At 35.5% G+C, this 15600-nt stretch overlaps 1 protein-coding gene across 3 annotated transcripts in view; it reads left to right on the top strand.

The window, feature by feature from the left end:
• The window catches only part of LOC100251264 (uncharacterized), a 196301-nt gene extending 194365 nt beyond the window's left edge, over positions 1 to 1936 (top strand). For 2 of the 3 annotated variants that reach the window (XM_059742379.1, XM_059742377.1), the window contains exon 10: positions 16 to 1936. The gene's annotated coding sequence lies outside the window, so the exon portion shown is untranslated. The remainder of the gene's footprint in view (positions 1 to 15) is intronic. The other variant, XM_059742378.1, reaches the window with a different exon arrangement.
• The last annotated feature ends 13664 nt before the right edge of the window (positions 1937 to 15600 follow it).

Raw genomic sequence — 15600 nt, 5'->3', positions numbered from 1 at the left:
CTTTAATCACTCTAGGTATGGAAAAAGCCAAATGATGACCATGAGCATGGAGATGCATATCAGGTAATTATTACTTGTGCTGTTTGAATCCATGTTTCTATTTAACTCTCGTCAGCTTGATTTTATTTTTGGTTGATACAAGAAGCAAAAGTGGAATTTTTCAGAGTATTTTCCTTGGTGAGAGAGGACTTATTTTTATAATTCTTTTTTGTATTTTTGAACATATGAAGTTGATAGCATCTCAACTTTTCCCGGAAAATCCTGAAGCTGGGAAGCTAATTGCTGCCACCATCACATTTTTTATAGCATCTAAATCAAGTATTATGCTCATAAGTCTTTTTTGTGCTGGTGCCTATGCTCTGCCTCTCATGTTTCTTTTCAATAATAAAACAAACCTGCTTATGAATGGTGTTGGCTCAGTGATGAATGTCAAAATCGGGAACTCCTATCATTCATTATATTATGCTTCCTGACTCCGCAAAGAACGGGCCCTATATTTGAATCTATCTCATTCTATTTTGAGATGATATTGAAGATCAATACCATGTCATGTACCTAAGTCTTTTTTCTATCTCCTTCGTAACCTTGCGTACTATATTTAAACTTTTGCTAAAAGTTACAAAGCCCAAAGTCTTCAATATCCATGCCAACACCATTGTTACTTGCTCAACCACATGAAGGTTACTGATCAAGTCTGAAAAGGGACTGCATCGTTTTATCTTTCAATCATCCATTTTTTCTTGATTAATTGATTCAGCTCATGTCTGGAATTTTTGTGTCTATGCATGTTTTTAGGTATATCTTGAGAATCAGTAGCGAAAAAAGTTTGGTTGGTTATGCCTAGTCCTTAAAAATGTTATACAGCCTACATACATTCTTTGTTAGAATTTGAAAAGGATCAATATTTCTTTACTGCTAATGGACAAGGCAGCTCTCCTCGGAAGCGTATCGATCATGTCAATGATCTAATAATAATATATGTTTAACAACTTGTGGACCCCCTTGTTGGCGGGAAACGGAAGCAAGAAAATATTATCTTTTGAAGGGAGTGGGTGAGATTGAAGTGAGAGAGAGGACAGAGAGGCAGGCTGGTTTTGGGGGCCTGGGTTTTTGGCAGAGCAGGAGGCAGATTTTCGAAGGAGAAAAAGAAAAAAACAGGCAGCAAAAGAAGCGGGAGGGAGGAGTTTTTGAGATAGAAAAAAAAAATCTGAAGGAGGGGAGAAAGAAAAAGAGAGCAAGCGGGAGGAGGAGATACGAAAAGAAATCAGGGGAAGTTTGAGAGGGCATCTAATACATTCAGTTAGCAGGACTGAGGAGGGATGCAGAATCCAAGGAGCAGAAGTTGGCTGAGTAGTGGAGTGCAAAGCACTTGCGCCTCACCAAATTTATTGAGCAGATGGGATGCAGACCCAGGCTTGCCGAGCCAAATGGCCGGTGAGGAAGGTGTGTTGTCTACAGTTAGCATATCAGGTCTTTCCTCTTAGTTTGGATCAGCTGCTCTTGTTTCTTTTCACATTTTGCTCCGCCTTTCTCTTTGTTACTTGTTCATTCCCCTCTGATAATCTATTATAGCTGTTAAGTAATAGTTACTATCCCCTGGACTGACCGAATGTTTGGGTAACATTATCTAGTCCTATTCTAATTACGTCCCAATTTTTTATGGCAACCCTCTTGACTTGCGGCTTTGGAGTTGGTGGAAGGGTCGGTATGCTGGTCATATAATCCATGGGTGAATTCAATTTCATCATGGGACAAAGTGCAAGTCAGAGGAATAGTAGGGCCATCATCAAAGAAAATGGGCAGCCACCTATGCACTCAATCCTAAGCATGCCCATTTTCTTTTTCTTTTTTATTTTATTATTATTTTATCCTCCACGCCTACATGTGTTAACAATCTAGTTTCTTTCTCAATTAATTTAGCACTTTCTAATGGTCATATTCTCACTTCCATTCTCACATAATTTCCTAAAAACTTCCGATATCAAAATCTAATTCTTTAAGAAATCTCATTCCTCAAATATTTTTTTTAGATTCTAATTTTCAAGTTCATTTTAAAATTCCATCTTTTAATAATCCTTCAAAATTCCAACTCTCAAATTTAATTTTCAATTTCAAAAATTTCACTATTCACGTTTATTTATTATTATTATTATTATTATTATTGTTATTAATATTATTATCATCATCATTTTAGTTATTTATCTTTAGAAAAATTCCACTTTCAAATAATTTCCAAAATTCAAATTTATGTAATTTAATTTTCATGATTTCTAATTCTTAAATAATTTCCAATTCTAATTTCTTTTAAAATTTAATTTCTAAAGTCCCAATTTTCATAATTTAACTTTCATAGTTTCTACTTCCCAAATAATTTTCAAAATTATGTTTTCATTCGAATTTAATCCCTAAAATTCCAATTCTTAAATTTAATTTCCAAAACTCCAATTTCCAAATAATTTTCGATACTCCAATTTTCAAACAAATTTCAAAAATCCAGTCTTCACTCGAATAGTTTTAATTCCATTCCGGTTTTCAAATAATCTCATGTTTCTCTTAATTTTACATAAGCGTGAATGCAATTTTCATAATTCCTAAATAATGGAATTTGTGATATTAATTCATGCAAGATTAATCGGGCTTTGGTGGGGGCCTCACATACGTGATTTTATGATTGATTGGTGAATTGATTGATTTGATTGTTATATGTGATTGATTTACACTATTCTATGATACACACGATTATTCTGTATTTAATTGCTAACATTTGTTTCCCATGAAATAAGTCAGATCATCACTCAGGTATATTCTTTGTCTCTCCTATTCATTCAGCTATTTTGTTTCGGGTGATATTCATTTGGTATTCATGCTCGATTAATCAATTGTCATGATTGCTTCATTTTATTAGTAGAGACCCGTTTTAGGGGCTCAGAGGGGTGTTACGGTTTTTACCGTACCTTCTCGATAAGTAACCTGATCACCGAACCCGATCCGATTTTTCGCAGACAACCTTTTCCAAACTAAGGAGTCACACTTAGGGTTTTTTCTTTCTTATTTTGTTTACCCTTTAAAAAATAAAACAAAAATAAGTGGCGAGTCCCAAGTCAGTTTTCTTAATCAAATTAAATCATTTTTCAAATAAAAATCGAGCTTGCCATCGAGTGGAAAACGCATGAGCCGAAATGCGGGGTCCACACAACTGTTTGTGAGTTCTAATTTTTGTGGAATGGGTTGGTATGTGTTTTAAATTTATTTTATTTTATCTTTTTTAGGTGTTGCATTATACACATTTATTTGTTTAATTTATTTTATGAAATGAAAATACATTTGACATTGTTTTATAATGTTCAATTTATTCCAATTATAAACACAAATCAATTAACAACCGAAAGGCATCATAAAAAATAAATGGTACAAATTGTTTATTTTGTTATAAGATTAAATTTTATGATTGAAAATAATTGCACTATAGCAACAAACTTGTCACAAATAATTTTTTATGAAAAAAAACTTTTACCACAAAATACTATTTTTTAATCACAAATTAATGTGGTAAAACCCCATATTCTGTAGTGTAAAAATAATTACTGTGCACAAAATGATGGAATAAGCATACGTATGTTTGTCCAAACTCTGTAAGATGGAACTTAATAATGTTCCAACAAAATATAAATTAACATTTGTCATAAGCTAGGATTGGATTGTTCATTCTTGTCCATTAGTAATCCACATTGCATAGAATAGTGGTAGCACAAAATGGAAACACCTGAAAAAAGAGCTTCATAAATAGAAGTTTTATTGAGGAATCTTTAAACAGAGACATACATTTTTTAGATAACAAGAACTAAATTTCAACCTAGCTAGTTTTCAAGTATGAGAAAAAGAATAAAAAGGAAAAACAAGAAATAGAGGTAAAAAATCTATTTGCTTGTCAACAATTTTGAAATTAATGGTACCTAAAAAGCACACTAAAAAATGAGAGCACCTTAATGGTTAAGAAAGTTCAAATACCATAACTGATCTAGATTTACAACCTAGATACTTCATTCCTATATCACATAGAGTCATATCTATACGAGGATCTAAGAAAAATGATTGCGTAAAAAATGGCAATGTCAAGGCAAACAATAATAATGCTTCTAATGGTATTCTATAAGTAGTTAATTATGACGAAGTACATAGTACATACCAATGTTTTCAGAATCGGATCGGTCATTGAACTAGAAAAGTTATCGGTTCACAGTTCACTGGTCGAATTGGTGGTCGAACCAGTGACATCATAAATTATTTAAATTTAAAATAATTATAAAAATAAAATAATAATTTATATATTATTTAAAAATCAAAATTTTATTTGAAAACCATTAAATTAGTCACTGGTTGTCTCTTCGACAGACGCCTCATCATCGATCTTCTCTGTAAGTCATCGCACTCGACCACTACTCTGGATTCTCATTTCTTCTTCTAGTACAGGGGGTGGGAGGGTGGCTTTGCAAGAAGGGTGGGGTCCTGCTGGTGGGAGACAGCGAGGAAGGGGGGCCTTTCCAATAGGGTCGCGAGGGGTGGGGGTTCTACTGGCGAGAGACGGCAAGGGGTGCTTCTCCAGCTACGAGGAATGCGAGAGGGGGCTTTTCCAGCGCGAGGTCGAGGTCCTATTGGCGGGGGACGGCGAGTCGGCGATAGTGGAAGAAAAAAAAAAGGTTGAACCAAATAGTTTAGGGGCAACCATCTAGTTTATTTGGTTCGCCAGTTGGACCACTGGTTTAACCGACCTAATTTCGATCTGAACACTTTTCGACTTAAATGACCGGATCGGATTGGAACCATGATCGATCGGCGATCGGACTAGATTGGAACCGCGATCAACTGGCGGTCGAACCGAATTGGAACTGTGACCATCGACGGTTAGATTGGATCGGAATCATGACCGATCGACGATCGGACCAGATCAGAACCGTGATCAATTGACGGTCGGACCGAATCGGAACCGTAATCGACTGACGGTTGGACTGGCTGGTCCAGTCCCGTTTTTAAAACCATTCTCACCAATAATGACATTTCCTAAATCACCAGTATGATGATTCTCATCTTCAAGAGCACCATGCACTTTTCCACTAGGATTGAAATAAGGTCTCGTAAATAATAAATAAATAAACAATCAAATACTTAAGCTAGAAAGAATTATGCAGAAAATCTAAGAGAGTGAGTCTGACCTAATGACAAATGAAGTAACCAACAACAATTAGACAATATCGGTTGACATGCGAGCATTTGTTGTGTCCCTAAGGGCATGCACATGGAAGCCATGAAGTCCAAGCTTAAGACAAGAAAGACTCCCAGTCACTATAGTTGTCCTATGTCACTCTATCATCCAAAGGTGAATTTTTTGTTGCAACTTTGTCTGTCAAGATATTTGATTGAAGATAATTCTTAAAGAGCTCTGTTTCAAGCAACCAGAACCCACTATAAGAATTTTGTTCTACATGGAAGAATCAAGCACATAGATGTGAAATATCACTTTTTATGGGGCCTCACTAAGGATGAAATGATTGATCTCATCTACTACAAAAGTGAAGATCAAGTTGCTGATATGTGTACCAAGTCCCTCAAATCACTCATATTTCAGAAGCTAAGGAAGTTGCTTGTTGTTTGCACATTGGACAATCCAATTTATGTGAGGGTGTTTCGAAGCTTACTTTTATTAAACTGACTATTATGACACAAAACATTAGTTTAAGGGAGGGATTGTTGAACAAAAATTAAAAGAGTCAAAGTTACTTGTCAAGTGAGTCCTTTGTGGTATGTTTCATTTGCCCTAGCCTCTAAGAAATGGTTAATGAGGAGCTAGCCTTAGTCTCTCCATGGAAGTAGTGGTAGTGGGGTGTTATTTTCTAATGTGTAGTAGGTTGTTTCCTTATTTCTAGCCTAAGAGTCATTTGTAACTTTGCCCATATAGGCTTCATGTGAATAAGAAAGGTTTCATACATTCCATCCTACCATTTTTAATACTCTATTGCGAAATAACCAAATAACTAGGAAAATTCTAAGTCCAAATTTGGATAATTAAATATTTATAATGAAATCTAAGTCATTGAAGGAGGGTACAAACAAGTCTCTCTAGTGACTTGTCATTCTAGAACTCACACTTCTCTATCGACTTATCATTCTAGAACTCACACTTCTCTATCATTGCATCATGGGGCATATCAATTTATTATGACTTATGAATTGGCCAATCATGGTGGCATTATCTTTGTTGCAAAGCAGGTGTGCAATACTTACATCATTCTACAAAGGAATGAAATTCACAAAACTTAAGTGATATTTATCACCATTTGGAGATGTTATGCATTTAGGTGACAAGCATGTCTGTGCACTGAATTTCCATGCTAAGCCTAAAATATATCCTCTTGTTTCTCCTATTCTTGACTTGGACTCATCATTAAAACTCAGAACCCTAAAAAGTAAACTACAAAATTCAATATTTTACCCAATGGACAAAGTTAGATGATTTATAAGAGTGATCTTCACATCCTTTAAGGTCATTTACATGTGATGATAAAAGAGAGGTGCATAGTTTGCCTATTAGAAGTGGTCTAATAGAAAGAAGACTTTCTCACTAAATTTGAACATCTGTGGAAGCTAAGGAAATTGTTGATTATGCCTTCAAATTCAATATATGGCTCAAACTTTGCTTGTTTGCTTTATAGGATCTCTTTTATGTTTGTGTGGATTTCAAAATCCACTGCATAAGATAAAAAGAAAAAAAAAAAGATTGAATGATTGAAATCCTCATCAATTTTAAAGTTTGTCTAAAAAATCCCACCACTTGGGTGGCTAGCAACTGCTTGCACATTTGCATGAGAATGACAGGGAACTAGTTTATTTCTCTATGAAATATCACATAGTTACACATATAGAGATAAAAGTGAAGTGTACCTTAATTAGCTACTAGTGCTTTTATAAGACAATCGAAGTTAAATAACAAGTAATAGTATATATCACACATATGGCATGGCAAGAAAGAATGCTAAGCATAGCATAGGCATATATACAAAATTGAACATAAATTCAAATACATGCTCATATACATACACCAAACAACAGAAATCAAATCAATCCAAAAAACATAAAACATATACGAAAGAAACAAAGGATGAAAGTAGATACCTTATTAGTATATAAGCAAGCACTCCCTCAAAAGAAATTGTTAGTTTAACAAGGTAATAAATGAAAGGGTTACATCATATATATACAAGGCATCATGGGGAACAAAGAATGAATTAGAAGAAATGAAACAAATTCTAAGTGATGAGGCATGCATAAAAGATTCTGACTAAATTATGATATACATTCAGCACAACACAACAACATATAAGAGTCTTCTAAATACATCTAAAACAAATATTAAACATGCTCATTTCATCATGATAAAAATTAGGTATGGCCTTTAATAAGTATAAATTGATTTCCAAAAGGACAAATCAATTATTCCCAAACAATTAATGCCAAAAAATTACACAAGTTAATCAATACACAGTGACTTTGGCTAAAATCCAAAACATAACTCATCACAAGATAAAACATTAGAAAAATCTAGAAGTTGAATTTTTACATAAAATAAAAAAATAAAAAATTGAGGAATAATTGTAAGGAGTATAGTTTCTAGCCCAATTGGAAAAATTCACAAATCATATGTCAAATAGTACTGGCACTCAAAAAAATCAGATTGGTTCAAAACAAGGTCAGTGCACAGGGCATGCAAAAATGAATTTTTTTTAACCCACCTAGGGTTGCCCAAAATTCATACACAATATTGAAAATGTCTATTTCAAAGGAGAAATGACGCTGACATATTTAAAATCAATTTAACATTCAGAATGCCCAAAACAGAGCTTGTGTACAAAGTACCTTTAGACAAAATTATATCTAATGAATCTACTATTAGGAAAAAATATAATCATAAATTAAACATGTCATCTTCTAATTTAAATTCATAGATCAATCTCGAGGGTACAAAATAAAGCATTGAAATAAGTTATTACTTGAAAACTAAGATTTCAAAACTCGAAAATGAACGTGTAGGGAGTTACCACTTCCCAATTTAATTTGAATGAAATTTTCCATGATTAAAGAACTCCATAAGAAGCCATGTCCAAATTTCATTCCCATGAAAGGTCACAAATTCATTTTGAAAACAAATTTGAAATGCATACCAATTCAAACAAAGGGGTAGCATTGATGTTTTTGAAAACTCATTTTGAACCTATAGAAGAAAGAGGATATTAATAATGAGAATGATCATTTTTGAAATTCTTGAAAACAATTTTTACAAATACACGACCAAACAAGGGAATCAAAATAAATAAAGAACACCTATTCAAGCTAAATATGTGCATTAGTGAGTGTGAAATGTGAAGATCAACATGCAGTTGTACCTACCTTTGTTAGTAACCTAAACATGCATCAAAGATCAATTTAAAGACCCTAATTACTAAATCACCAAGGAATCAATGACAACAAAAAGTTCACAATTATTATCAAATTTATTCATAAGTGGGTTACTTCACAAGAAAATCAGAAAGTGATTAGAACAGAAGACTCTACAAAATAAATTTGAAAAAAATATCCAGAAGTTGAATTTTATCATGAAAATTTTCAGAGAATATTTACTATATGTCTAGTTTATCATCCAAGTGTCTAAATTAATTAATTAAATCCTATTTAGTACCAGATTTCATAAGAAGCATAATAGGTCCAGAACAGAGTAATTTTCCATAGCATGTGAGAATTATTTTTTTAATTAACTTAGAGATGTCCTAAAATCCTATAAAAATTCACACAACTCATTAATATTTCTACTTTATATGAAAAATAATCACAAGATAAGATCACATGCATAACATATTTAAAATTAAATTAACATCTTGGAGCTCTAGAAGAGTACCTGTGTAGTAAGTGCAAGAAGAAAAAAATTATTTCTCTCATTTCAATAATTATTTTTCATATTTTATTTGTCAAAAATTGAATTTAAAAAGTCTAGATTAAGTGAAAAATGTCCAAAGAAGTTAAAGAGGTTGTGGATTTGCATTTTTCACGTGCATTCCCACTTAATCAGCGAGATTCGCTTTTATTGGTGAAAATTTTTGTTTTTGGAAAAGGTCAAAGTCGTCATTTATTTTATTTTATTTTAAAGAGAAAATAAAATAAGAAATAAAACCCTAAAAAATGACTCCATATATAGTTTTGGAAAAACAAGTCTTGAAAAACTAGAATTTAGGTTCGATGATCAGGTTACCTATTAAGAAGGTACCTCTAAGAGGTAGCACCCCTCTAAGCCCTAAAGAGGTCTCTAATGACTAAGTTGAGAGAAATAGAGCAATTAATTGATTAATTGAGGGTACTTAGGTAGACCAAGGTGACTTCAAAAATAGTGTGCTAAACAAAGATCAAATCACAATAAAGGAGAGTTAGGATGCGTACCTAGACTGCCTCTCAAGCACCATCATAAGACATCAAAATTAGTATAGAAATATAGTACACAACATGCATTTTATCCAAGATGGCCAAACGATCCAATGTATATCAAAGCAATCAATCAGGACAACAAACAAAGTCATAGTACACAAAGAAATGGATATTCGTGGAATTTTGAAAATAGGGTGATGGAGAGCGTACTTGGATAGCGAGTTGAGCACTAAAATGGGAAACAAGGTTAGCTCAATAATAAATATAAGGCAAATTCAAGCATATTGTCAAGAGGAATCAAAATCAATCAAATATCAAATAATCTCCTCATTTGAATCAATATCGGAGAAGATATCAAGAATGTTGGACCCCCCACCAAGGTCCAAATTGCTTTTGTACGAATTGATTCAATTAGTCCCATCATTTGGAACCATAAAATTTATTCATGCTTGTTAAAAACCCAAAAAATTGTGAAAATTATCAAAAAAATGCATGTCAAAAGGAAATTTGGTAGTAAAAGTTTATTGAAAATAAGGATTTTTATTACCTAAAAGAAATCTAAAGATGAATTTTCAAAGCTGGAATTATTTAGTTAAAAAAAGGATTTGAAAAATCAATTCAAAACAGTGCATTCCCAATTAATATAGCAAAGAGAGGAGGAGGTGTGTACCAATGTGGCCAAAGGAGCGGAGCTGGGAGATTTTGGATAGAAGAAACCAATTCACTGTAAAAGTGTCTAGTTGTCAAATGCTTCAATTTAAGGGTGTTCAACTGTCAAATGCTTTGATTTAAAAGGCAATCTGATTTGCAAGCTCAACTGGATTCTCCCCGACAGTTGTCAGACGTGGTTCATAATTCCCAATTTTCTGCTTTGACATGTTTTCTGCATTCCATATTAAATTCTCATTGTAAAGGTTTCATCACTTCTCCTTTTCAAGTTTAACATTTTCTTCCTTAGCAAAACCAGCAGACTCACCATATGTAATTGGTTCATTATCAGGCCTTCGGTCACAGATATCATCCAAATTATCCTTCTTTAGTTCACTAATCTTTGAACTTCCCTGCCCAGAGTTCACAAGAACTTCCATCTTCACTTCTGTAAACTCAGATTTAATTGACATGCTAACATCACCAATCTCTGTCTCTTCTTCTTCAGTGAGCTGAACCCCAGGCAGACCCTTCATAGAAATCCCCCCTTCACTGTTTTCTTTGGTGGAGAGGGGTCCATGAGACTTCTTTAGCAGATTCTGACCCAATTTTTTTTGACGTTCTACTTGTTCATCATTTGAAAATTCCAATACTGTTACTTCATTCTTATGTGCATTTACAAGCTGCTCAAATGCTGTCCCGGGTGTCAAGAGGTCCTCATAGCTTCCTGATTGAGTTATCTGTCCAGCTTCCATAACCAGAATTTTATTGACTTCCACTTGATGAGTCACTAGAATGACAGTTTTATGAGCAAGAGCAGCCATGACGCATTCATTGAAAAGAATTGCAGCGGTATGTGCATCTACTGCACTAAAAGGGTCATCCAGGAAGTAGATATCGACATCATTATAGACAGCTCGCGCAAGTTGAATTCTCTGCTTCTGTCCTCCACTCATATTAAGCCCTCTCTGACCGATTTCTATTTCATCACCATGGTCAAAACTGTTTATATCCTTATCTAAGGCGCAAGCTTTTAGGGTTTTCTCATATTTGGTTGTGTCCATTAGTTTTCCATAGAGAATAATGTCACGAATTGTCCCACTTTGGATCCAACAAGTTTGAGAAACATAGGCAATGGAACCAAATACATCAACAATTCCTGAAATTTTTGGTATCTCTCCAAGTATAGCATGCAAGAGTAATGATTTCCCCGCCCCAACTAGTCCGCAAATCGCTATTTTATGCCCCCATTGTACTGTCAAATTTACTTCTCTGAGGGTCAGGATGGTTGATTCTGGTTCCCAACTGAACTTACCTGCATTTATTTTGACACTATGACGTGAATTTGGCCATGTAATTTGCCTTATTTCCTCACTTCTGAGCTCATCATGTATGCAACAACATGGCGACTGAAAGATATGCTTGTAGTGAACATTGGCAGCGATTTGCTTATGAAATAATGGTCATCAATGGGATTGAGCTGAATGCATGTCACATAGTCATTGGGTCTGAAAACATTAAGACATTCATCCTGCTCCTTAATCCATTCTGAAATTGACTCTGAACCTTTAGAGCTATGGCACCTGTTGCGAGCTGGGTCATTGAACGAGCTGATTGTGGGAGGGCATCTAATATCAAAAGATGCTATTGAACCTGAAGCTAGGCTTATGGGGTTTTTGCTGCATGCTGTACAACATTCTGCAGAATTGGACATACCTAAGACGACCAGGATGCTCTATGCTTCAACACAAACTACATCTTTCCAGGTCTTTGTAAAACAATCTTCATCACCACTGATAATGAATCCAGAAGTAAGTGAATTAACAAAAGTAAACAAAAAGGAAGGGTGGCCCACCAAACACAGGGTTTAAATGTTTCAGAACCAGTGGTAATAAACTGATGCAAATAAACCATAACGACATTGTTTCCATAAGCATATTAATCAAACCTGAGTTCTCCATATGGACCAGTTTCTGCATGTAACTTTCAACCATCTCCTTTTCCACAACACTAGTTATCTCGGCTTCATTTTTGACATCCAAGTAATGGGACAGTCTCTCCATTTCTTCATTTAAACGTTCAGATAGTTGAGAGTCTCCTATGAGTTTAGATACTTAGTCAAATAATTTAGCAGACATAATCTTCAATTGGCCCTCACTGAGAAACCCAGAAAGTCTCTCAGATAAAAGCATGAAAGTTTCCGTCAACTTCGTCACTAATTTAGACTCATCCCATACTGTTGCTATTCACATTGTGTCTTCTTTAACGGCAGAGATTTTAGATTCTTCCAGGGCTCCTGGAACAATGTTTGACTGTTGTACGCTCTTAGCAACAGCTTCCATCTGGTCAGATAAGACATTGGTAGATCATTCAAATTCTTTCGAATTTAATCCCAACATGCTCAACTCAGCACTAATAGAAATGTTAGACTGCTGGCCTGAAGAAAAACTTCCATTTATTGCACTTGCAGCAACTTTTATATGCTGAGATATTGCATTAGTAGACTGCTTGATCTATAGGTGCAGCATGATCATGCAACAGAGCTGTAATGCCAAGGGCTGACGGTGCACTATGATATCCTGAGATAGGCACAGGTGATCCTTGCAAGGAGTTATTGCTTGAAACTGGATTAGATATAGGAGTCTGAGGCATCCGCTGGGATATGATCTTAGATTGAGCAAGCCGTTGAAGTGCAATCTGCAGTAGTTCTTGGGGATCGACCTTCCTTCTAATCAAATTTGCATCTACAGATGGTTTAGCCGATGTCAAATGTTGTTTCCCTCGTCTTGTTGACTCGTCTGGAGTACTGATGTTTTTTTAGATGACTTCCCAAGGGCGGGTGCACCAATTCCGCTGCATTTGGATTCAAACTTATAAACTCAGCTTCCTGAACTCAGCTTCATACCATGATAACTAGTTTTGGCAAGTCTCATTGAAATGGAAACAACCAGTCTCCTCTTTCCCATTTTTTTTTTCATCTCCTCAACGCATAAGCTATCTATAACAGCTTTCTTACTCATGGGGCCTTCATAGCATTAATAGAATCATGGGTCTCTTCTTGGAACGATATTCTTGCCTCCACATAATATGAGCAGACCACTCTGTTTGTGGATTATCTTTCCACTTATTTTACCTTGGGTTAGGTGCGCATGTCTTTCATGTGAACAGCGTAGACACCTATGCACCTCAAAAGCTGTACTGATTGCAGGCTGCATCCACGAAAATGTGGCCCCCCTCAACTAGACCGTGCTGTCTATTCTCAATATGGAGCTGCCGCATCTGAAGGATGGTCTTGGCTGCAACTGTCCGTCACATCACTAAAGGCATGAGATGATGACTGGGTCTTTAAGAAACATAACAATTGACGCCTCTCCAGTGTCTCCATTGCAAGGCTCTGTTGCCGATGCACTTCTATTTAATCAATAACACATGGGGATAAAAATAGGTTCTTTAGCAACCAAACTTTATCTCTGTGGGCCAGGGAATGAGCTCTTTTGCTGCCACCTTATTCCGAGGTGATCAAATCCCTCTTCAGGCTAGTACGTACTCAAGGTTGAACATGACTCGCATGAGATTGTCATTTAGCCGGCAAAAGGTAGCCGCGTGGGATATCCATTCATGCATGCAGGCTGTCTTCATCATGGACTGTGCGTGGTCGCTAGAGAGAATCCAAAGTGGTGCAGCTCAGTTCAATTCCAAGTTCAACCATCATTTCGTTGAAAATGGATTGGATGCTTGGCAGCCTTGACTTGGCTACATTTTTTAGATGCTTTGAAAGATGAAATGCGCGGCTGGAAACGAGTGATGCAGTCATGGTTTTGCTTTACAGCTTTTGGTTACAATAAAACATCAAAAAACCGATGAAGCCCTTGCAAAGTTTGGATACTTTTCCTGACAGAAACGCAGGCAGCCTTGCTCTTACTTTAATAGTTAACATACTGTAGAGATCATCTCTTGCATCATGGCTAATCTAGTGAGGGGATGCCACCAGCTTCTCAATAATGATAATAACATTTGCATAGTGCAGTGATAAAGCAACGCACCAAGAGTTTTCGGGAGGAGCATTCAACAACTTTTGCTTAGAATTGAAGATTGATAGACTATGAAATGCACAACCATTAGCAACCACAGGATCTTCGGCTCCATCTGGAATCCCCAACCCAGCATCGTTTGAATTTACATGGCAGTTTCTAACCGGAGAATTGCTCCTAACCATCATGCATCCTTTGAAAGGTCCCACCTACCTTCTGATCTCCATGGGTTCCAGAATAAGGAAACATACCGAAGCATCTTATCATATAGACATAGGGTTATGGTATATGACGTCGTTCTGAAGCAAGCGTTGTGATATGGAAAACTGCATCTGCCAACTGGACCGCTTCCTACGGTATTCACATGTGCCTGAGAACCCCCAGAAATGATGGCAGCCTCTGCATCTATCTAACCCCAAACAACCCATTGCATACAATCTTTGCAAAGTCTCCATCTTTCTAGAAATACTCGTGCCATCATGGTCTTCATAGCCATGAACACCAAAGAAAGGGAGGCGGGTGAAATATACATGCTAAGCATAGAAAGAATGACCCAAGAAAAACAAAGGAAGGAAGACAGAGGATGGGTAACAGACGAACCACATTCCATTATTTTGTCAAAACGGCTTGAAAATAGGTGGGGAATATAAGAGAACAAGAGCACGATCCTTAGATGACACCAAAATCTGCTAAAAAAATGATGATGAATCATATAGAGATGAGAAAATACGAATTTCATCTGACCATACCTGGAAAAATTCCCCTCAAGAAATATTGTTTGGCTTCAAGTCGGCTGTGTCCTCTTCCCAACGTCTTCTCCAACAGCTCCTCACCGAGAAATCCTTTCCAAGACTGGAATCTGCTTCCCCTCTCCCAAAACCCCTCTCATTTTCCTATATATTTTCCTTTCTCTCCTTCGCCTATGAAAACCCTCTCTCTCTCTGAAAAACAATCTCTGAATGCCTCCTAAAACCAACAACCTGTGTTTTTATATCCATTGGAGCCGTCCCAACTGAGGACTCCTCTTCTCTCCAAACTCTACATCTCATCCACCAGAAAAGTCATTTTTTGAATTTCCAAAAATCAATCCATGCATATCACCTAAAGAGTCTTACCTCTTCCAAAAACCACATGAAGAGTACTACATTTTCAAAAAACTTCTCTATCAGTAGATTTTCCTATAAAACTTCAAATTATTAAATGGATAAATGAATAAAAAATAAATAAATAAAATAATAAATAAATCAAAAAATGATAAAATAATAATAATAGATAAATGAATAAATAACAAGATAATGAACAAAATAAATAAAAAATAATGAATACCTAAATAAATAAAAGTAATTGACAATAATAATAAAAAATAAAAATAAATAAATAAATGAGATAAATAAGTCATACAATCAAACAAGTCAGGCTAAGAATGTTTGATGAGTCAAGCATGCCTAAATAGGCT

This window comes from Vitis vinifera, chromosome 14 (genome assembly GCF_030704535.1).
Source record: "Vitis vinifera cultivar Pinot Noir 40024 chromosome 14, ASM3070453v1".
NCBI classification, from domain to species: Eukaryota; Viridiplantae; Streptophyta; class Magnoliopsida; order Vitales; family Vitaceae; genus Vitis; species Vitis vinifera.
This window is presented reverse-complemented; position numbering and strand designations above follow the sequence as displayed.